The 22,888-nt window shown below is 41.6% G+C and overlaps 1 protein-coding gene and 1 long non-coding RNA gene across 2 annotated transcripts in view; one reads left to right on the forward strand and one right to left on the reverse strand.

The window, feature by feature from the left end:
* The window catches only part of MRPS16 (mitochondrial ribosomal protein S16), a 320,729-nt gene that overhangs the window by 41,784 nt on the left and 256,057 nt on the right, over nt 1-22,888 (forward strand). The gene's annotated exons all lie outside the window — the stretch shown is intronic.
* LOC139600734 (uncharacterized) lies at nt 3,629-15,686 on the reverse strand. Its single transcript, XR_011682653.1, has 3 exons — nt 10,783-15,686; nt 5,788-5,964; nt 3,629-3,719 (listed from the first exon to the last, which is right to left on the reverse strand). It is a non-coding gene; the product is annotated as an uncharacterized lncRNA (long non-coding RNA).

Raw genomic sequence — 22,888 nt, forward strand, 5'->3', positions numbered from 1 at the left:
AGTTAAGCAGTCCTTGTTCCATAGCTGTTTAAAAGCATGAGAGCCCCATTCAAACTGTGCCCCCTTCTGAGTTGGCAAGCATGTATCTGATTCCCAGACTCATTAAAGAAGCTAAAATGTCCCTCATTGACCTAAGATGGCAGCAGGATCTGACTGGAGAAGCACAGATTTCTTTAAAATTGTCAGTCTATAAACAGTCAGCCACATATGTCAGTGATGCACAGAAAATCCCTGGACATGACTCAAAACTCTTCCTCATAAAGGTGATGGCAACATTCCTGGGCCAGATATTCTGGCTGCAAGTACTGTCCTCACCGCTGGATAAGAACTTTATCATTCCCAGAAACCCATACCTGTAGAGTCCTGACTTCTCTAGGAGAGAGGCAAAGATCAGGTTTTTAAAGATCAGCCAGAGCAGGCTCTTCACTTCAAAGTGGTCAGAAGTCTTCAAATAATCTTCAAGTTCATGTATGACTATGGATATATTTTGTCAAGTAAGCAGAATTTTCTCTCCCAGGTCAATACTATTACCTTAGCAAAGAAAGTTTCCTATACAAACTGTCTCATACCATGTACTATCCTGGTCAAACAGCATTTTAAGCTATGTTTGAGGATGAAACACTACCACTGTAAACTTGCAAATGGGTAATATGATCCAGAGTGCTTTAACAATATTACTGCAAGATTACTCCATTCTAATTCCACCAAATCACTTCATGTTACATTTTGAAACTGAGATGTGAAAGGGCTATTACAGTACTGCACTCATAAATTCATGTTATGCAAAAGAAGTACTGACCTCAGGTCACAGAAATAATGCAAGCAGAATTAGAATTTTGCTCATTAGGTCATGTACAAAGCAAAAGATATTTCATTTCTCTTCACAATTTCTCAGAAAAGACCATGACACAATAAAAAATTTGTCAATGGGATTTCTTGTAAATTGGGTATTTGCCATATTACTCAAGAATTCCATGTATCTCAGTCTCTTGGCTAACACAGAGTTTAAACAGGAACACCCACAATGGTTTTTAGAACATACCAGCATATTTTATTCTAAAAACCACAAGGACAAGCCCTCTGCTTTGCAAACTTACATGTACTTGTGTGTTTCATTTGGCTGACTGTAAATGCAGCTTTTCAGAGCTGAATCATTGCAGTTTGATGACACCAAATAAAGGGTAGTGGCTCTCATGCAAACAAGTGGGCAAAGCAGAACGTCAGAGACAGAAATGAGCTGTGCTCTCTTGGGACACTGCTCCTCATCTTTTGAACTTTCTCAGATGAGAAATTTGAGAGCATAGAGGAGCAGCTGCACAGAACAAACGTCAAATATATTTTGCAAAGAGCCTGAAGAAACCTCACCTCTGTAGAGCATGGAGATCTGTTCATGCCACAGGGCAGACCCCATTAAAATGAAAAGGATGGTGGGGACACCACCTGGGCTTTCTGTAAGACTCAGCATGGCAATTTAGGCTGTGATCCAAAGCCTGGGTGTGCAACCTCAAGTCTGTTGTGCTGAGACTGCTGTTGAGACATAAGAGAGTGTACAAGCCTTACAAGGTAAAATCATGGACAAAGTGTAATAATCAAGATGTGAATAACAGTCCAGCAATTAAGGGAAGAAACAATGGCATGAAAAGGGAACACAAAGCCAAAAAAATCCAACAAAAAAGAGAGCAAAGAAATGTCATGTTTTGTGCCACTTCTGCTGTCTGTGAGATCCCAGTGCTCCTGCAGATGTTGATGAAAGTGCTCTTCTCCTTTGACTACCATTCACTAAATTCCTATTAGAGTCAGGGAAAAGAAAGCACTGGCATGAAAATGAGTGCCATACATCTTCCTTAACAGCCCTCCACATGATTCCCAAACAATTATTTAAAAGTTATAAAATTGTTCATCTGTGGGGGTGAGTCAGAGAACTAGCAAGTGACTCGTTTTCCAGACCATCTGTGTGGACATCACAGACTTTTGTCAGGATTCCTACAAGACCAAAACTATTTCTGAGACTGATTGCTTTATGACACAAACTCTGTTGTCAGCTGATTAAAAAGATACTGTAAGAAGGAGAGAGGTGAGGCTCAGGGTACTGAGGACAAACAGACACAGTTTCACCAGCCATATTTACTTTTACATATGCATGGTGGACATATTTCCAACAGCCTATTGCCACACAACTGAATGCAAACAACAGTTAGCTGATGTTGTGACAGCAAATAAACCCCCACACTGTTATGATTACAAGCATAAATACTCAAAATTATTGATTACAAAGATTAATATTATCCACCATTTGGTAACACCTCAGAATGAATACAGCAAAACATTTGAAAACACCTGTGTTTGTATATACCAATATATGCTGGTGGGTTCTAAAAACCACTGTGGGTGCTGCTGTGTAAATCCTGTGTTAGCCAAGAGATCTGTAAAGGTCTTCCAGGTACCTTAGCTTGTTTTGTTTTTTTCTGGGTTGATTTTTCCCCCTCAGAAACTTAACTGAGTACTAATTAAGGCATATCAGTGTTAGACCTCTTTTGGATACCAAATACTGCTAATAAAGTAAACATCACCCAAACAGGATATAATTTCTATCCATATGCTGCAGTGCACACTCTAAGCAAGTGAAAAGTAAACTCCATTTTTCCTAGAGCTTTATTCCTGTTCAGTCTTTAATGCCTCTTCTTCTTACAAAGTGGCTCATGAGAGCATGTAGGTGGAATCTGGAAATGAAAGGCTCTTCCACAATCATGGTTATGCTGCATGCTGAGAAGTTGATTTTATTATTCATGCATTCCCAGAAGAGGCCAGAAGGACATGGGCACATCTACAAAACACATTCTGTACTTGTTTTCATATGGGGATTATTTCCCATCAGCAGGAAGGCAAAGCTTTATTGATCTGTCAGAAATCATCAAGGGGCCATTCACCCCTGTTGTGATGAAATCACAGTTAAACTACTTTTGAATGAATTTTTCAGATTGCAAAAAGATGGTTAGGAAGCAGAGGGAGAAGGTAATGCTCCAAATTCTGAAGTTTGTGGAATCTAGGATCATACTACAAACACTACTATACATAATGTGCTTTTACTTATCTTTAGTAACAGCAGCATGATGGCAGTAAACTGTGACCAGATTGATTAAGAAATCCTGGTGTTTAACAGCACAAGAGCCAACTCTGGTTACATTTTTGGCATGAATTGCCAGAGAAAGCCTGTTTTAAAAAGCAGCTGCTACAATTACAGCTATATTGAGAGATTAGGCATGCCTTTGAAATGTAGCTTCATACTCTCAATAGGTGTGCTTGCAACTCAAGGCAAACTGAAGTGAAAATAAGCAATGTGAGCTAAAGTACACATTGTGACATAGAAAATACCAACCATCTTGTCAATCAGCTTTCAGACATGAAACAGATTCTAGAAGAGCTGTCTCTTAGCATTGTGGTTTGCAGCAACCAATAGCCCAAAGCTGCCAATGAGTAAGCAGAAAGAGGAGTGCAGGAGCAGCTGTGACATGCTGAGTCCTGCACACCACAGTGCGGTGCTAGAGACCAGGACAGGCTGGGGCTGCACTCCCCGGGGACTCTGCAGCCCGTGCAGCACAGCCTGCTCACCACACTGCCCTCACCCTTACCTGAGAAAGGCCCCTGCTGGCTCACTCTGCACTGCCCGTCCCATGGCACCCCTGGGCCAAGAGTGACACAAGAACAGATGAGAGACTGAACTGCAAGAGGAAAAATAGAAGCTTCAATACAAAGGATTCTTCAGCTTCTATAGACTGATATCATACATTCTGCTTGATTGGTTAGTTAAATAAAAACATCTTTCTCACACACCATCTTTGAGAAAAACAGAAAGACAAAGTGGGAAAACATCCCTGCAGATTGTTTCTACTAACAAGCTATCAGATTCTTACAACTCCTTAAAAACTCTCACAAGGCACTGTGAGAAACCATTGCTGTTTCTCTCTCCCAGGCTGGCATCCACATCCATACACGACAAACTTCAGGGATGTACAGGTGGTGCACAAGAACACAAATTCTCTCCACCCTGTGCTTTTCTTTCCCAGCACTCAGGTTCAACATATGGGCAGCTCTGCAAGCTGCCAGCTCACAGCCATGCCACACCAGCTCTAGGAAAAGGCTGGCACAAGTGTCACAGGGCACTGCCTGTTTGATCTAACTACAGCCTTGGACTAAAGCTTTTAGGCTCTGTGAAAAACACAAATCACTCGTTGTTAAAATTTTAAAAGTTTAGTAGTAATAAAATGGTTATAAAAATAGTAATATCATTAGACTAATAAAAATTTGGACAATTTGGATTAGTACAATATGAGACAATAAAAACAAAGAGTTATGGACAGTCTGGGTACCTCTTTGTAGGGAAAATAAGCCCAAAAAAGGACCCACGTTAACAGAGGATTAACCCTTAAAAACAACAGCCTGTTGCATATTCAAACATCTCATACATGATGCTCTTTCTCTGAAAGATTTAGGTGTCCTGTGGCTGCTATCTGGTGGGAGCACCTCATTCCTTTCTTTAAAAAAATAATCCCACATACATAGTTTCTATTTTAACTACAAAAGTTACATTTTAACTACAAAACTATGTTTAACACACTACTTAAGAAAATTAACACAGCATAACTTTCTAACATAACACATATAATATTCATTTTAATATTTGCAAAAAGCCAATCATAAAATACGCATTTTTCACAACTCTACCCAACAATAATATTTATCAGCTTGCTCTTTACAATGAAACTCCCTGCTCCCAAAAAGAAGTCAGGAGTTTCACTGAGGTAGCAATAAAACAGAAATATAGAAGGTGATTCTCAACTACCTATGTAAAGTTCAAAGTAATTTCTTGCTAGCCTTGCCTCTTTAAAAACTTTCTAAACATAATTTGGCACTGTATTTTAAGTTGACCACAGGAAGCACCAAACGAGAAAGTCCAGGAGCAGCCTTGTTTTCCCCTCAGGCACTTCCTGTACTAGTGACAAAAGCATAATGCAAAATTGCTAAGAAAGTGCCTCTTGTTTAGGTTACACTTTGTCTTCCTTTTAGGCAGGAAATATTTGTTCATTGAAAATCACAGCCTTGTGAAACAACAGTGCCCACCTCTGCATCACTGTGTCTGGTTAAACTCTGAGCTTTTGGGGACATGTCTCTGATAAAATAAGTTAAGGAATAAACTCAGATAGAGAATGACCCAAACCAAATCTCTTGTTTTCCTCCCACTCTTCAAGCACACGGGGTGCTTAACAATGATTTTTTTTTTTAAGGAAATAAAATTACCTATACTCCACTCCACCAGCCTTGTAAATCTTTGCTAAAGGAAGAAAAAGCTCAAAGGTCCCTTTAAGGAGAAAGCAGATAATTATAAGCAGACACAACAAACAATTGAAAAGGCCACAAATTGTTCCCTGATATTCACACTTATGCAATATGCCTGATGAAGTTAACAGTGAATTCCCTTTTCCTGCTCAGACAGCTAGGCAATAAAGGCAAGAATATGCAAAAGACAAAACATTCGCAAAACCTTTTTCACAAATATTAATCTCTTCTTTTCCTTGCCATGCTGGCTACAAGATAGTTTTATTTTCGACTGTTTAAGCAGAATCTGTAATACTCAAAGTCTCAATGCACGTTTGCTCCAGCCATGACTTGAGAAGTAAGAGTTTGGTGTGTGTTAACAATTCATTTGTCACCTCTGCTTCATTTCCATGGGCAGAAGAGGAGCATGCACACAGCAGGCAGGCAGAGCATGCTTTGTTTTAGGAACCTGACCTGGATGACTGGAGAAGCAGGATCTTGAAGTGTCTGCTCCTTAATCTGGACACAGCATCTGATCTGTGCTGCACATCCAACAGGGATCTTCTCTGCACTGCTCCCTATTCTCACTGAAACCTCCACATCCTAAGTCATCAGCACACTTCCCTACTGTTCTCCACAGCTCCTGACAACCTTGAATGAGAGAAAACTAGGCAGCAAAGATTATGGCCTTAACTATGAGGGTTATTGTATTTGTATTCACACAACTGACAAAACCAACATCAACTTAGTGTTTGCCACAGGTTTTAGTGAAAGCTTCAGGATGTTCTCACAGCTCATTGGAAGAGCAGGACACAGGTTTTCATTTAGGTGAACACAGAGTCTTTACAGTCTCCCACTTCATTATGGTTGTTACCACAAAGGCAGGATCAGTGTGCATGCTTCTGGGAATTTGCTGTTCAGCACTGTCCAGAGGCTCCAATACTCCTTCCCCCAAAAGTCCCAATCATTTCACTCAGCTCTTGCAACTGGGAGGGCTTTCCTGTCATAAAAGGAAACACTGGCTATGTTCAAATCCTTCAGCAGTAACTAACTCTTCTGTGTTGCTACACAGGGTAGTTTTTAGAAGACCTGGGTAGGTGTTGGGCAAACTGCAGCAGGAGAATCTTGCTTGTGCCAAGAGATTTCAGAGTGCAAAAGACAGGTAAATGTACAAGAACCAGACTTGGGCTCCAGCTGTAACAGCATTTCTCTCCACATTGAGAGACAGATGCTGTGCCTGATAAAAGCAAAAATCCTGCAGGGAAAGCAGCTTTCTAAATCACCTTCTAAGGCACAAATCAAGGAGTTCCGGGACTTTGAGTACTGCAGCTAATGGGCACACAACAAAAGGCACGAACAGGTCCTGGGGCAAGTACAGATAAGCCCTTTCAAATGCTCACGGTCTTTCAGCTCCTTAACAGCATCCTGGTAACATTAATTCAAATTCCTCCAATAATCCACATTAAAATAGTTCTAATGCCTCGTTCCTACCGAAGGAAGCTATTTGCCTGATTTTTCACTTACAGGTGACCCACAGACATACCCCAGATTGTCAGTATTCTCTCTACATTGTCCTTTCATCAAGGCCTAACTCCACTGACATTGTGATAAACCCACCATGCTCAATCTGCAAACCCTTCCAGACTGAAACTTTCTGCTGCAGATGCTGAGAGCATCCATAACCTCATGATCAGACAACACCAAAAGTGGCATGAGAACGTGTGCCCACAGCAGTGTGTCAAGGACACCTGAATATTGTATTTGGTTGCCTCCAGATGGAGGAAGGAATGATGAATCTGACTCCACGTTCTCAGAAGGCTAATTTATTATTTTATGATACTATATTATATTAAAGAATGCTATACTAAACTGTACTAAAGAATACAGAAAGGATACAGACAGAAGGCTAAAAAGATAATAATGAAAACTCTTGACTCTTCCCAGAGCCCTGACACAGCTTGGCCCTGATTGGCCAAAGAGTGCAAACAACTCCCAGCAGAATCCAATGGAACAATCACCTGTGGGTAAACAATCTCCAAACACATTCCACATGTGAGCACAACACAGGAGAAGCAAATGAGATAAGAATTGTTTTCCTTTTCTCTGAGGCTTCTCAGCTTCCGAGGAGCAAAATCCTGGTCAAAGGGATTTTCCAGAGAATGTGAATGCCACCCCTAAACAAGCGCAGCTCTGCACAACACAGGGCAGTTACAGTGCAGGGGCAGGATTGGCAAAGATGGGCAAGTTTGAACATAGATTCATTCATAACAAATGTGACCATGTGGGAAAGGTCATGGTCACTTTGGTGGGTTTTATAAGCAGTGAAGTTGAGCACTTCTGACTGAAAAGACCACTCCAGTAAAATGTATTCCAACTTATCAGCACAAACTCTTTTAGAAAGGATATTATGCTACATTCTATCCCACCAGTACAGCAGCTTCCAAACTGCAGTTGCTTTGCTGAGAGATGATGTTTAATTCTAACCCAGAAAAGCATGCAAAGTAATTTACACAAGAATACAGTAAACAGATCTTCCATTTGGAATATATTTATGTGTCGAGAACAAATTCAGTTGTGTCCTGATGAAACCTAAAAGTAAGACAGGGGTTTTTTGCTTCAGAATAGAGAGTATTCCTCTTGATTTAACACATGGAGTATGGAAGATTGATATCTATCCATCCTGTGTCTTGAATCCTTTGAGATCTGCCACAACTCAAACACTGGTAGTATCATGGGCAAGCTTAAAATTAGATAAATAAATAAACAAAAATCCTTTTAATAAGGTTTTGTTTATGTTTACAGCCTACTGTCACCTATGTGGGGATGTAGGACAAACTCAGAATCTGGGGCCTGTATTCTTCATAAAGAGCTCTGCTAAAGGTAGAAAAAAAGTGTTCTGCATTATATATTTATTGTTTAAGTCTTACTGAAAATCTGTAAATCTTCAGTTTCATCATTCAGAGTTTTTATATGGTAGGTAAATAAAATATACAAGAAGGTGAATATATCTAGAATTTATTTGGAGGAATATACAACAGGGTATCATTCTCCTACTTTCTCAGGCATGCCCTGAGAATCCTATCTCTAAATATATATATCCAGGTAATTGTCTCCCTGATGATGCAAGTGTTCCTTAATACTACAGGCAACATTCTGTTCCTGATGCTACTGACTGACAGACCCACAAAAAGCTAGGGGAAAACAAGACATTAAAACTGCTGTTAACTTCCTTTGTTGGACAATGCTATGCTTATTTTGCTCCCAAAAAATAGAGATTTTTAGGCACAGATGTGTCTCAGAATGTGTGTATTACACCTAAAGACTAATTCTTCTAAGTTGGTTTTTTCCCTTTCCATACAGCCAACAGCATTCTGCTTTACAGGTAAGAAGTCCTGCTTCCTGCACACAAAGCCATGTAAAATGGTATTTCAGGAAATAATGGATTTTTTTTTAACCTACAAAATAAATACCACACCCCGAACACACCCCCTGACTTGTTTTCTGTTTGAGACTCAGAGACTGCCTGCAGGTACTGCTGTCCTCATTCTGCCTCTGGGAAAGGTGATAAATCTTATCAAGAAGTAATTAGGACAGAGAGCAAACTCTACAGTCAGCTGAGCCAAGGCAGATATATTCTGTTAGAGTTCCTTCTCCAACACTTCCCTCTCACCACTGCCTTCTTACCAGCTAAACTGACCAAATGACTCAGTCATTGCAACAAAATGATGTAATGCATTAAAAACTTTGAACTAGTAACCTCCAATATTCTTTGAATGCTCTGGAATAACCTCTGCATTAGTCAGGGAGCAGCAGGTACAGTTTGCTGCTGCCTTGGTGAGTCATGAACAAAAAAAACTTGGCATCTCCCAGAGGTTTGTGTTACCCTCCTCCTCATGTTCTCCTTCCATGACAAGCCAATGTTTCCCAAACTGGGCACGTAACAGGAGCACATCTGTGATGCTGCCTGCATCCCTGCTGATCCTGCCTCTGACTCATTCATGTGTGCCCCAATCAACCAGAGCTCCTGCTCTGTCTCCTCTGTGTTTACATACACCTAGCCAATAAAAAGGTGCATTCTGCCTGGGATATTTACCCAGCTAACCTTCACCTGAAGACAATCTGTGTGGCTAAGCAGCCTTATGCTTCCTGTAGCTGTTTTGGGTCTGCAGAGTTCCAAGTTCTCATGAAATCCACTGAATTCCAAACAGCACTTTCCCACTTCACCAGCTTAGACAGCCCTTCTGTAAAGAGGCAAAGTTCAAAACCTACCACCTTGAGAGATGTTTCTGAAAGTTGCTCCTTCAGGCAGCAGGCACTGTAGATTAGCACCAGACTTACTCAAAATATCTGCATTTTTGTCAACACCAAGTTGTCTCTTACAGATCTTTCCTTGCAGAAATTGCCAAAAGAACCTTCTGAAAATTTTTGACTTAATAAGTACTAATGTAGTGTAAAGACATCTGGCAGGGCCTAGGAAGGTGAGGCATAGTTAGAATAAAGAAAGGTAAAGTAGGATGGCCCACTGTATTTAACTGCAGACTGAAATGGATTCAGTCAGCATTTAGTTGAATGTATCACTGGTAAGGACTGAAAAGATGAGGACAGTTTGGTTTGGCCTTTGTTTGGGGTTATTTTTAATAAAGACAGAACTGGCCTAAGAGTTGAGCATAAGAGAGTTAGGATCTTTCAAACAAAAAATGCCAGATGTTTTCCTCCTTGGAGCTGTTTTTTATCTCAGTGACTGCTCAATGGACAGGCATAAAGATTTATTGCTCTTGAAATGTCAGTTTCATAAAACTTTATCTTCTCGATACACAACACGGAAGCAAAGGTTTGACATCCTTCCTGGTTTTCTGATGCTGTATAAGTCTGCATGGATCATTGAGACAAAAAAAAAAGAATGAAACTTCAGCAATCCCACAACAGTCCCAACAGGCAAGTTTATGTGAGGTAATACTGTGCAAAAAGCTCTTAAGTAGAAAGAACTCCCAAGAACACTCATTTCTTCTCTATACAAAAACCAAGAGATTTTAAACTTCTAATTACTAAAAATTTAACTCAAAATTGCAAACAGCTTTCATAAAAGATGCCTGGCAGAAAACATCTTAGTATTTGCTGAATTCTAACATGAAAAAGCTTATTTTAAAGCTAAATACTTGGAAGCTGACAAGACCAGGATTTCAGGGCAAGCTGCGCTGTTTTACTCACCAGCTCCAGTAAGCCCAGAGTGTTATCTCTCAACAACACAGGCCCAGATTTCTTAAATCTGAGGTGGAATTAAAAGGAATTAAATGTTCAATTAAGAAAAAGAACCTCCTGTCATCTATGCAGTTGGGACTTTGTATTTGGACAGCAGAGCTGGTTCAACACTTCTCTAATTTCTACAATTTATACAGTTACATCAGAGTGGTCAATGAGCTTAAATGGAAAAAGAACAAATATGAAAGAGTAAAAATGTCAGTTTCTTACAGTGCTGAATGAAGCACCCTCACTAACTGCATGTGCCCTTGGAAGCAGGCAGTGACATCTTGGCTGACACATCCATGGTTCCCAACATCCTCTGAGTCACGAGCGAAGCTCCAGCTCCTGCACATCCCCAGCATCCGGTTTGCAACAGGGCTGTGGGAGAGACTAACAAGGGAGAAAGGCAAAGAGCTGAGCAATGAATTTCCTCTGATCCATACACACTGGGCCATTTGCATCACCTCCTGCTCAGACAGGAAAAATCCAGGCTTTCCATCACTGAGCATCTCCAGTGTTTGCCTTGGATTAGCCAATTTCTCTTTCTCAACAGCAGCTTTGGGGACTTTCCATTTCCTTACCCTTAAATATTCAGCTATCCTGACAGTGTTTCAGCTTCATAAAAATCCAGCATCTTTGCACTGCTGGTCCTTTATGGGCATGACCTCATTTTGGAAAGCATTGGAGAAGGCAAATATTAGAAGTACACCTTGCCATGCCAACTTTCAACAAAACAGATGCTCATTAACCCACGCTAACTGTTCCTTACAGAACTTCTCCATTCCCTTGGTCTCTTTGCTCAGCAAGCAGCAGAAATGGTTTGCTGCCAGAACCACTAGTGGCTCAGTAAGCATTCCAGCTTTCCCACTCAGCATTCCAAGCAGAGGAATCAGCCACAGAGGGTTTTTTTCCTTTCCTCTAAATAACACACTCATATGAAAGTTTGCACATGGCAAGCTCTGCACATATTTTGGGAGGATAGAAAACATCTGGCAAGCAGAGGCTGGAGCGATGGAAATCGCTCTAATTGGTTCCACAGAAGACAAACTACAAAAGAGGCCACGAGGTGAGGACATTCCTGAAGTTAACACATTCATCACAGCAAGGAAAAGCTGCAAAGTAAACTTGAACTGCCTGCTGTGACAACTCCAGAAGCTTTTTGCTGAGCCCAATGCAAATAACTGCTCTAACTTCCTAACAATGAATTATGGCAGTAATTGCCTAAGAACAGAAAGGAGTCTCTCCATTGCTAGTAGCAATATAGGAGTAGATATTCTGGACCCAAAAAAAATAATTATCCATCTAATTCTGTATTTTGCCTAAGGGAGGTTGGTCCCAACACCAACTTCCTTAAAAAAGGATAGATTAAAAAAAAAAAAAAACAAAGCCCTACAGATAATAGCTTTCCTTAGAGAGAGAAAGAGCTAACCCGGTTATCAAATTTCTTTTGTGCAATTCCCCATCACTTTCAGCCCAAAAGGCCAACACCCACTGTACTCTCAGTGTTCCCCCTGGCTCCAGTGCCTCTCTCTGATGTGAAAAATCACTGCCACTGCTTATACCAGAGCCTCTTAAGGGTCCAGCTCCACTTCATAACCTTGGCCAATATCTGAGCCAGTAGTTTTATGATTAGGAAAAATTAATCCTTCAGCAAGGAGAATAAACAGGTGACCACAGGAGGGGACTGCTGGTGAGACAGGCTCAATCAAAAGTGGAGATTTCAATCCTGAAGAAATTCTTTCATGTGGGGTTTAGAGAACAGCCTCTCTCAGCTGCAAGATACAAGTGGGATAAATGGCTCAGCAAGCTGCCTCCTGTCCACAAGGGCTTGCCTGCTCTGAAGGAAACTTCTCCAAGAATTCTGCTGGCTATAGCAATGGTGCTTTAGATACACAGCCCTGCAAGAGCCTAGGCAAATAAAAGCAAGAATTGCTAGTCACAGGTGCTCTTTCTGGGACTGGAGAAATCCTTTGGAAAGGACTATGGGCAGACTCCTACCAACACCAAGTTGTGTCCCCTCTGACAAAACTCACAGGATTTAGTGAGGGTCCTCAGAAGGCTGGCAGTGCCCTGGAACCCATCTGAGCCAAGTTTGCAGCAGCCTTGAAGAATCCACATGGCACAGTCTTTCTCACTCAGTTAAACACAGATGAAGTACAACTGCGTTTTTCCAGTTTCCATAGAAAAGCAGCACTGAAAGTGACACTTTGGCTCAGCTTTTCTCTCATTTCTGTTTTGTAGTCTAGTTTCTTCAGACACAGCAGCCAGATCTAACATACTTAAGAGGAGTAGCCTCTTCTGAATCCTATCCAACCTGAAATACTGGATTTGTTGGCCAGAGGCCCAGGTGAGGCTGTAACTGTGACACTACATGCAATACCTTCACTTAACCTTTTCCCTCCCAAATTGCCAGAATGTATTTCAGCTATTTTGACATCCTAGCAACAAAGATCACTTCATATCCAGCTTTTTATTTCACTTTCCATTTGAGCATGCCTAATGCAGTGCTCTGCAGCCACTACCTCAGTGCAGTCCCTTCCAAGCTCTGAGTCAGAGGCTGTGTCTTGCAGGGCTCAGTCTCCCCAGAGGCCCCAGGGCCAGAGCTGCTGTGCCAAGAGGCTCCAGGCTGTGCTGGGGAGGGGCTCACAGCACCCTCACCTTTGGCCAGCTGCTCACTCTGTTCCACCCTCCTGACTCAGCCTCAAAGAACAGCCAAGGGAACAACGTCCTTTTCTTGCTATTTATCCAAATAGGAGCCTGTAGGACTAGGCACAAAGAGATTTATTGAACAGATTTATTTTCAGAGAATCATGCAATGTCATTGCAAGGTGTTTATAAACATTTCTTCAGCCATGCCACAGCTAGCTGATTGAAAAAAAAAAAACAACCCAAAAAAAAGCTAAATTAAATTAAATAAATTTCCAGGACACATCAGCAGTTGTGAAACCCATTGTCTTTAAACACAGCAGCTGTTGGGGAGTTTCTCTCCTTAGCTGCTTATTGGGGAAAACATTTTCTTCCCATATTCAGGAAGAAATTTTAAGAAGGCTTCATTTGCCATAAAAAACCCTTACAGTAATACATGTAATTCCTCATGCTAGCATTTTTAGAAGGTGACCTTTCTGAAGTTAAACATTGTGTTGGTTTGAAACATCATGAAAGCAAACAATGCACATGTATTGTGGGGAGGGTCACATCTGGAAAAACAGAATTTGAGCAAGCTGGACAAAGGTGCTTCTAAAGCTTTCTCTTTTCTTGTGGTTGGTACACACTGGACTGTATGACAATTTACAGTGGGAGAGACCTTGGGAGGTCTCTGTTCCAAAATCCTTCTCCAGGCAGGATCACCAGCCATTAGGTCAGACCAAGTTGCTCAGGGCTTGATTCAGTCTGATCTTGAAACCCTCCATGGGCACAGCCCCTCTGAACTACCTGTTCCACTGCTTCACTGTAAGAAAGTTCCCTCCTTACACATACACACAGAAATGTGTCTCTTCAAGCACAGCAATTCTTCTTCTGGCAATTTCCTCCCTCAGTTTCCTAGCTGTTGTAGAAACATACATCCTGCTCTCATCTTACTCCTCCTTGCCCCCTCATTCCTTTTGCTCACCCTTGACTTCTCACTTTCACCACACCATCCCCCACACCTTCTCTTTGCTTAGAAATGGGATTTCTTGCTCTTGTCCTCACATCAGTTTGCTCATTAAATCTGCTCAGCAATAAGAATGCAGGTGAATGCAAAGAAAGATCCCATGCCACCTTTTCTGCTTGAATTCCTCAGTGCAAGATGAAGGATGGCCAGCACTTTTCCACTTTGCAGGTAACTGCATCTACTGGAATCTCTCCTTCCTCATTCCAAAGCATTCCCCATGGTGTCACAAAAAATCCCTCATGAGCAGACATGAAGAATAATAACTGCCCTGCCTTGAGCTCCTGCCCTGGACACCACCAGACACAGCAGGGCCTGACACAGCCACAATTCCCCCTGTGAGCCAACACTACCACAGCTCCTGTGCCATGAGCTAACTTCTACAGAACTTCAGGCAGATGGCAGATGTGATCCAGCTGTGTAAAACATCCCTGAAGGAATTCCAGGTGAATAGTAGCATGAGGAAAATCCTGACAGATTGCTTCCCCACCCAAGGGGAAAAGGATTTCAACAGCAACTAAAAAGATTACAGATTGGGATATCCCAGCTATCTTAAATCTGACTTGAGCAGTCAAGTCTTACTTTGGGTGACTCAGGGTTACTCAGCTATCAGGACAAATTATCAAATCAACCCTTTCACTCTGACACCAAGAAATAATGATGCTCGTGACACTTCTTCCTGTTCACTTGCTTGCCAAACAACCTTGTTGATATCTTATTTTATATCATTTTTAAGGCATAGAATATTCATAGGCATCTCCATTTTGTAGCAGAGGAAGGACTCCCTGTCTCTGAGCAGAGTGAAAAGAAGTCATGCACTGACCATAACCCCATTCATTCTCTGCCTCCTTGCACCACAGGGGTGGTGGTAGAGCTGAGAAGGAGGGAGAAGTGGCAGGAAGGTGTTTTTAAGGTTTTATTTTACTTCTCATCATCTGCTCTTCATTTAGTTAGTAATAAATCAATATCTCTAATTCAAGCCTGTTTTGCCTGGGACTGTACTTGATGAGTGATGTCTCCCAGTCCTTAACTCATGAATCCTTCCTCATCTTTTCTCTCTGCTGTTCAGGTGTGGAGGGCAGTGGTAGAGAGGCTTTGGTGGGTGCCTGGCACCCAGCCAGGGTCAATCCCCCACACTCAGGTGTCACTCAGCAGTTACTTGGCAAACAACAGGTAAGGAAGGCACTATCCTGGGACAATAGCCAATACTTTTCTTCTCAAGCACACTACAGTGGGGTTGCTTAGTCAAAAACCTGTTTATGCCTCTCTGGCAATGTGTTCAATACTCCACTGTAAATTTTATTTTACACCAAGCATGATTTGTTTTATATCACACATAACACATTACTCAACTCCATCCCTACATTCTGCTTCCAACAGAAGCCATCAGTAAACATGAAAGAAAAACATGTTAGAAATGGGGCAGAGAAACCTCCAATTTCTGTCCATTGTCCGTTAGGGATTCAGCAGCTGGCTCCAGTGACCTGTCACAATGATAAGCTGATGGCTGACTTCCTCCAAGCCTTCTTCCTCATCCTCCTCTCTTGGACACCATGACATGCTGGAGCAGCCCCTCAGCCACCATGAGCTCACCCTGCCCCAAAGGGGCACCTTTGCTGGTGACTCCACAAAAGCACACACTGCTTAAACTATAGACTGTTTGTTTTAGAATAGCCCATAACCAACTCATTCTACAAACTGAATCAAGAACCTCAAGAATCACCTTCAATCATAAAGTATACCCTCCACTAACTCCTAGAAAAATGCCCAGAAAGAAAACTAAAAAGCCTGAAAACTGACTTGCTGACAGCAGAAGGAACAGCATCCTAACCCACTGTACTCAGAATAATTAGATGGCTGCTCCCACTGACACAAGCAGACTTTTAGACTTGAAGGAGTTGAACTAAAAAAGTAAACAAATTAACTTTCTTTCCTCCCAACCAGTAACACAGTGATCACAAACAAGCAGTGGCTGTTGCCATTTCTCAGAGAAATTTCTGCAGGAGCAAACTTGTGTAAGTACATCAATACCATCAATGTACATAAACTCAATGGAAATATAATATCTTAAATTCAATACACTGACTACCAGGACTACTCTACAGTGCAGAGAAGGTAACCCCCATGCCCTCTGCTTGCTTTAGGAAGCAGAGGAGCTTCAGTGCAGGTAATGCAAACGAATCAATGGAAAACCAGTGTGAGCCAGGCCTATGCAGTGCTGAGCCAAGAACTGGCAGTTCAGTGAGTCAGCCCAAGAGCCCTCCACAACCAGGGGTTCAAAAACAGACAACAAAAAGTAGAAGGACACAGTGGCTCTGATGTCTGCACAAGGACAATGCAGAGAGAAAGGTAACTACAGTGACCAAAGGAACAGGAGCTCATGAGGGGAGCTGAGATTTCCATCAGGAGCAGGGAAAAGGTACAGGAGATGGGAGGGATTACAACACAGGTGAACAAAACTCACAAAGGCAGTGAAGGAGCTGAATATGCAGCTCTCACCATGTGTAATTTTCCAAAGCCTAGAACTGCAGGAGCAGGGGTTCCTGCAGAAACGAGCAGCAAACTGGGTTAGAGCAGATCAAACACTTTTTTACACTATGAACAAGAAACTCCCAGATCCTGCTGCCAGCAGAAGCTGTGGAGGTGACTGCACTCAGCAGGTTCAAAATGGGACCAAAAGCATTGAAAAACTGATCTGTAACCAGCAAATACAGGACCAGACAAGGACAGCCAAGGGCCCTGGGAGAGTGCAGGAGGACTGGAGCACAAAAGCATCCAGGTTTGTAATATTTTCTCAAAGCAGCCTTTGCTATTGCTCCCACAGGAGTTCAATTACAGGCCTAGATGGGCTGTGGGTCTGACCCATTAGGGCATTTCTCATGTTACATTTATTCCCCTACACAAATCTCTTGGCTTTTATTGGATCCAAAGCCAAGCAGAAGACTGAAATTCAGAACTTCAATTAGTGCACTGTTTTGGTATTCACACACACCCAGAAGATCCTGAATGGATGTTACTTTCATTACACATATTTCTGGATTATCTTTTTTTCCATTGAAATGTGGGCTGTCTTTTGGGAGTCAGCCAGCTGCCTTCAGGAGACAATGCTGCTGAGCTGCTGTCAGCTGCTGCACTGGAACACAATACCATCTGACAGACAAGAAAAACAATTCTTAACTTACCATGAACGTGCCAGAGGTTAGCACCAGTGTTAGTTGTGTGTGTTAGACAAGAGAGTGCTCTCTTATACAGCAATCAGCTTGGGAAAAGCTAAAAAAACCCATAATTGCAGAGTACTGTGCAGCCATCCTCCTGCATGTGAGCATTTCTATATGGGAAGCTTAATTTCAAAGTTATAAAAAGATTATTTAAGAGAAATCAACCCATCAGCAAAAAATCTGTCCTCTGCATAAATCTCAAAATTCTTCATTGATACACAGACAGCATCTTTCCCTGCTAGAGAGTGGAAATAGTAAAGTAACTTGGAGAATAGACTTGTATTGCTAGAAATCATTTAATAGCAAAAACTTTCAACTTTACTTTGAAACTATTGCTTCTCACAAGACCAGAAAACCTGGGAGATCACACCAGAATTAGAAAGTGCCTGCGTGACACATCTGAGATTGAGCTACATACCTTTCCTTCCTCAAAAGACTATTTTGATAGCAGACTTAGTTCAGCTTATTTACAGGTTTGCAGGTCACTTTTTAACTTGTCCAAGCATATGCCAGGCATGTGTACAGCAGCCAGATAACTTATAATTTAAGTAATTTCTGAAAACAACATGCAGAAACAAACATTTAATACAGATGATTATCACTTATACTTTGATTTTGGCTTCATACTACTATCTTTGCATCACTGTATTTAATTACACTCCACATTTCCTTCATGAGTCATCGTTGCATAACAAACCTGATAGCCACTTTATGGGTGTGTTGCAGGTTTGCACAATTAACTGAGTCTATTGGACTGGAAATGACGATTTGTATTAACTGAAAAGATCATGTGGCTGCACAGTTTGTGGGTGTTGGTTTATTAGAATGGAAAGTGCCAATTAGAGAAGGAGAAAACAAAGACAAACTAATGATGTTTTAAAGAGAAGTACCTATGACTTCCTGGAAATGCTCAAGTTTATCTGGGATAGGATTCCCAGGTGCTATAATACAAATGAAATTATTCTTCCTCTGTTCATCAGCACGTAGGAATCACAAAGGAGGAAGCACAGGCAATGGAGGGAGAACAAAACACAGAAAAACCCAGGAACAGGACAAGAGTTTCCATGCCAAGGCCACCGCCACTGTCACCCCCAGCTCGCAGCTCCTGCCCAGTAAAATCTGCTCAGTTTGGTCACACAAGAAGCTGCTCTGCCCTGAACCCATAAAGAAATCCAGCAGATCCCAGAAGGAGGAGAAGAGGCTTCCATCAACAAATCCCAGCTCCCAAACCTGCAGTGAGCCCACAGAGGATGGAAGAGAGTGCAGGCTCAAGAGAGGAGAAATTTCTGCACTTGTGGATGTGGGGCTTTGGCCACGCAGGTGCAGCCCCAGCACCAGACCCTGCAGCACTGCTCTCCCTGCACAGCTATTTCCAGCCATGCAACAGGAATATTTTCCTCCTCTCTATATTTTAAGCTCAACAGCAAATTCAGTTCAATCATACTTTATTCTTCATACCTACTTTCAACATCTCAATCTCATTACCACAAACCCTTACTAAAAATATAAACGCCACATGCCTCCAAACTGACTAAAGATTATATATTCAACTAAGGTATTCACACCATTTTGATTAACAATTAAAAGGCTATAAGCACAAACAACATATAATTTAAGTAGTTAAAGATGTGCTAAAAACTCAAGTTATTTAGTTGCTCAAAAGTCACATTAATTATTTTGCAATGTAATTAAACCCAAGAAATTTCATAAATTAATTACCCCTCACAAATTTCTTCAATTTTAACACAGAAATGACTTCGGTATTTGAAAAATAATTCCACAATTGATATAGTTCAATGTGGTAATTAAAGGAAGAAAAAGTATTTTTAGGTGGAGTTTTTGGGAGGGGTTGAGGGCAGGAGTGGAGAAACATACAGAATCAGATTGTTCCCTTAATTTGTATTTTTATAATTGAGAGACATAATTTAAAATACTTCTAAATAAATATTTAAAATAGTTATCAGCTATTTAATTCTAAGAGCCAAAATTCAGATATGTTGATCAACCTATTTCCCCAGCAAAATCATTAGGTTCAGTAGAAATTCACTTCTCAGAAAATTTGTGTTTCATTAGAAGGCACAAATCCACTCAGGTGAGTAGAGCATTAAGCTCTGGAATTAAAGATGCCAGTCATAAATAGACATTAAAACACATGTCAGATTTTGACATGCCAAAAAAACCCCAGAAGCAAGTTCACCAGCACTGTCTCAGTTTGTTGGGGGTGTCTGTGCTACAGGATGAGCAGTGCAAATACAAACACACAGCTCAAAATACAAATGCTTGGCAGACAGTTGTGTCCCCTTCCACATGCCCCACATAGGCAGAATCTTAAATAAGAGTAAAATTAACTTTATACTACTTGGGAATCAAGTTACCAAACTATTAATTTCTACAATGATACACTTAGAACTGTTTCCAAATCCTGCTTCTATATATACAGCTTTTCCACTGAAATTACTGGTTCAGAATGAGAACCAGATGAGCTCTACTCCCACTGTCCTTCCTGCTCAGTCTGCTCTTACCTCCCTGACTCACCAAAGCCACTCACTATTCCACCTTCAAATCTTGCAAAATCTGTGCAATCTCCTTCCCCTGCTTTCAGAGGTCTCAAAAATATCCCTGTGATTCACAAGGCATCTCAAGCTTCCCTGGGTGATGTTTTTTTTTAACAGTCTGCTGTAATTCTAGGCTGTCACTTTTGCCTACTCTTTCTTCTGTAGAGATCACAAGGATGGATATTGATGATATTTTTTGGGGAATCCATTCAGTGTAGCAACAGTTCAGGTAGAGCACCAAAAAAAGGGGTTGTGAACTGCTGACCCTTAGCACAACAAAGGGCCTGGGGACTGTGGCCCAGCCAGGGGAGGGACACAGAGACAGCAGCACAAGCCCTGGACTTTTGCATGCTTAGACTGCAAGGATTTAAAAGCCCCTTTGTTTGGGGTGCCTTCTCAGAGGCACCATCTCAAGCTGTTGTTTTGTTATTTAGTTATTTAGCCAAGATTAAATTATTTCATGGATCAGGATGTCGGAGACTGTGATGGGGAACCTGGTGTGACTGTGGAAATGTGGGTGTGCAGCTGCACAGGGCCTCAGTCCCTGCTCAGGTGTGACTGCCAGACAGGGACATTTCCTTAAATTACTCTATAAATAAACTATTTTATCAAAAGAATGGGCTATGCATTTTATCTTTAATAGCTAAAAATGATAGAACAAGGCACTGAAAAACAAAGAGCTGACTCCTACCATTACTGCCAGTCCCAGTGAAGCTTACTGTCTAATAATGACTGTAAAAGACTGATGACTTCTAGGCTTGCCAATACAAATACACAGCAGTTACAGAATCTAGCAATATTTAGGAATTTTTCAAGAGTTCCTGTTTGGTCCTGAAAACAAAACTCTAGTTGTTTTGAAGGAGAGACACCTCTACCTGTAAAATACTGTGTGTGAATGCATGCAATAGCTGTCAGGCTTTGCCACCAAGACAATGTCTATGCACTGAGTGCAGTGAAATAGTGAAATGACCACGACAAAAAAAAAAAAAAAAGCACACTGAAAAAGAAATAGTGTAGTAGACAAAGGTAACAGAATACAACATGTTCTTGTGAAGGCTGAAAAGAAACTTCAGTGGGGCTGCAGACCCTAACACTGCACACAGATGGATTCCTGGAACTTCCCCCAAAGTGTCATTATGCACAACACTACAGTTGTGTGAAATACCGTGCCTAAAGGGCATAGAAACACAACTGAGCCGTCAGCTGACAACAAGTCCTCTGGCTCTGCACAGAAGGAGATGGGATGCACCAGAGCAGTTAAACTGGGATTTGAGTCAGCTCCTCTGTTGATGTGCCCAGCGTCCTGGTCCAGTGGAACATCTCTGGACACTGCCCTAAAAGCACACACTGCCCTAAAAGCACACACTGCCCTAAAAGCACACAATGCCCTAAAAGCACACAATCTTAGTGGATTAAGTGAGCTCTGGGTATTTCACCAGACTAAAGCTTCCTGATGACCAGTTTACATGCACGGTTTCCATGCCCAAGAGCAAGAATGAACTCAGTTTGGGAGGACTGTGTAACATTGTCTCTACAGCAGGAGGAAGGAGGTCACACTTCTTGTGAGTAGTTCAAGTATTACAGAATGGATGGTAAAAAACAGATGTGGCTGTGGCCATTTCTGGGAAACACAAGTGTGAACAACCAGCTATTTTTAATTTATCGAGTTCCATTCCAGTCTAAGCTGCTACAGACTGTGTCAATATTTGTGTCCTTTTTTGATCTCTTCCCTCACTCAGCTTATGCTTATGTGCTGAAAAAGTCTGAGCACATGATTACCCCATTCAGGCAACGTGCCTTTGAAATGGCTTTTTAATCTAGACTCTCCACTCCCTGACAGACTGAATTTTGCAGTATGTCTGTATTCGCTGTCTAGACACTTGAATATGCTAACCTCTAATTTAGCCCTCCTTTACTGACCCATGAGTTTCCTCCCTTCTGTGGGTCTTCTGGCTAAACTGGAAATGCAAGACACTCATTCTGCCCTACACCTGGCTGGTGCAACTGCATTCATACAAATCTGACCAATGAAGTATGCACATGTTCCTCATTCACAGCAACAAGGAATTCTTACTCTGAAAAAGTTTTGTAGCACTCTCCTAAAGCTGTTCCCTTCTTCCTGGTCTCTAGACTCAAAGAACAGCACGGTCCTATCCTGAAAGGATTCAACTCCACAGACAAGGGCCTGAGCTGAATTTTGTAAGCAGAAATAAATCATTGTATACCCAGTTACATAAACAGAAAATTATGGAAAAGTCTAACAAATATAAAAGGGAATGAAAAATACAGATGCATTCCAACAACAGCTGTGCTGCCCCAAATCCCAAGGTCCACCTAATCCAGTATTGCCCTCGCATGGGTTAAAAAAAGGAAACAAATGTTTAGGGCAGTGGGCAACTTCCCCTCCCAGTTCCCAGCAGTCTGATACAAGGCACTTTCCCTAGAGCCTTAATGGATTTTTCTTTCATCAGGCTTTTTTGACTGGTTTTTGAAGCAAGTAAAACTTCTGGTATTTGCAGCACTGAGACAGAGATCTAATCAAGGTACACAGACAAGAACTCACAAAAGCCATGCTGTATTTCCACTTTTAGATAGTATGTTTGCATCACAAACCACTTCCACATGCCTGAAGCATAAAAGATTTGCTATCTGTGTCAGCTTCTGCAGATGGCTTAAGAGACAAATTAGCATTATCCAATTGCTTTAAATTCTTGTATAGGGACAATTCAAACAAAGACTGAGTAATGGCCCCCGTTCAAAGCTGAATTTCAGCATCAGGTCTGTACAGTTGCACCGTAGTTTACCCTCGTTATGCGAGAGTCTGCGCTGCTGATCTGTGAACGCCTTCAACTCATTGTCTCTGCCCCTTCCCTTCCTTCCTCTACCCCACAGGAAGCACCACGGGACACCAT

Source organism: Agelaius tricolor, unplaced genomic scaffold (assembly GCF_023055355.1).
Source record: "Agelaius tricolor isolate 1412-34295 unplaced genomic scaffold, bAgeTri1.0.p SCAF_28, whole genome shotgun sequence".
Taxonomy (NCBI): Eukaryota; Metazoa; Chordata; class Aves; order Passeriformes; family Icteridae; genus Agelaius; species Agelaius tricolor.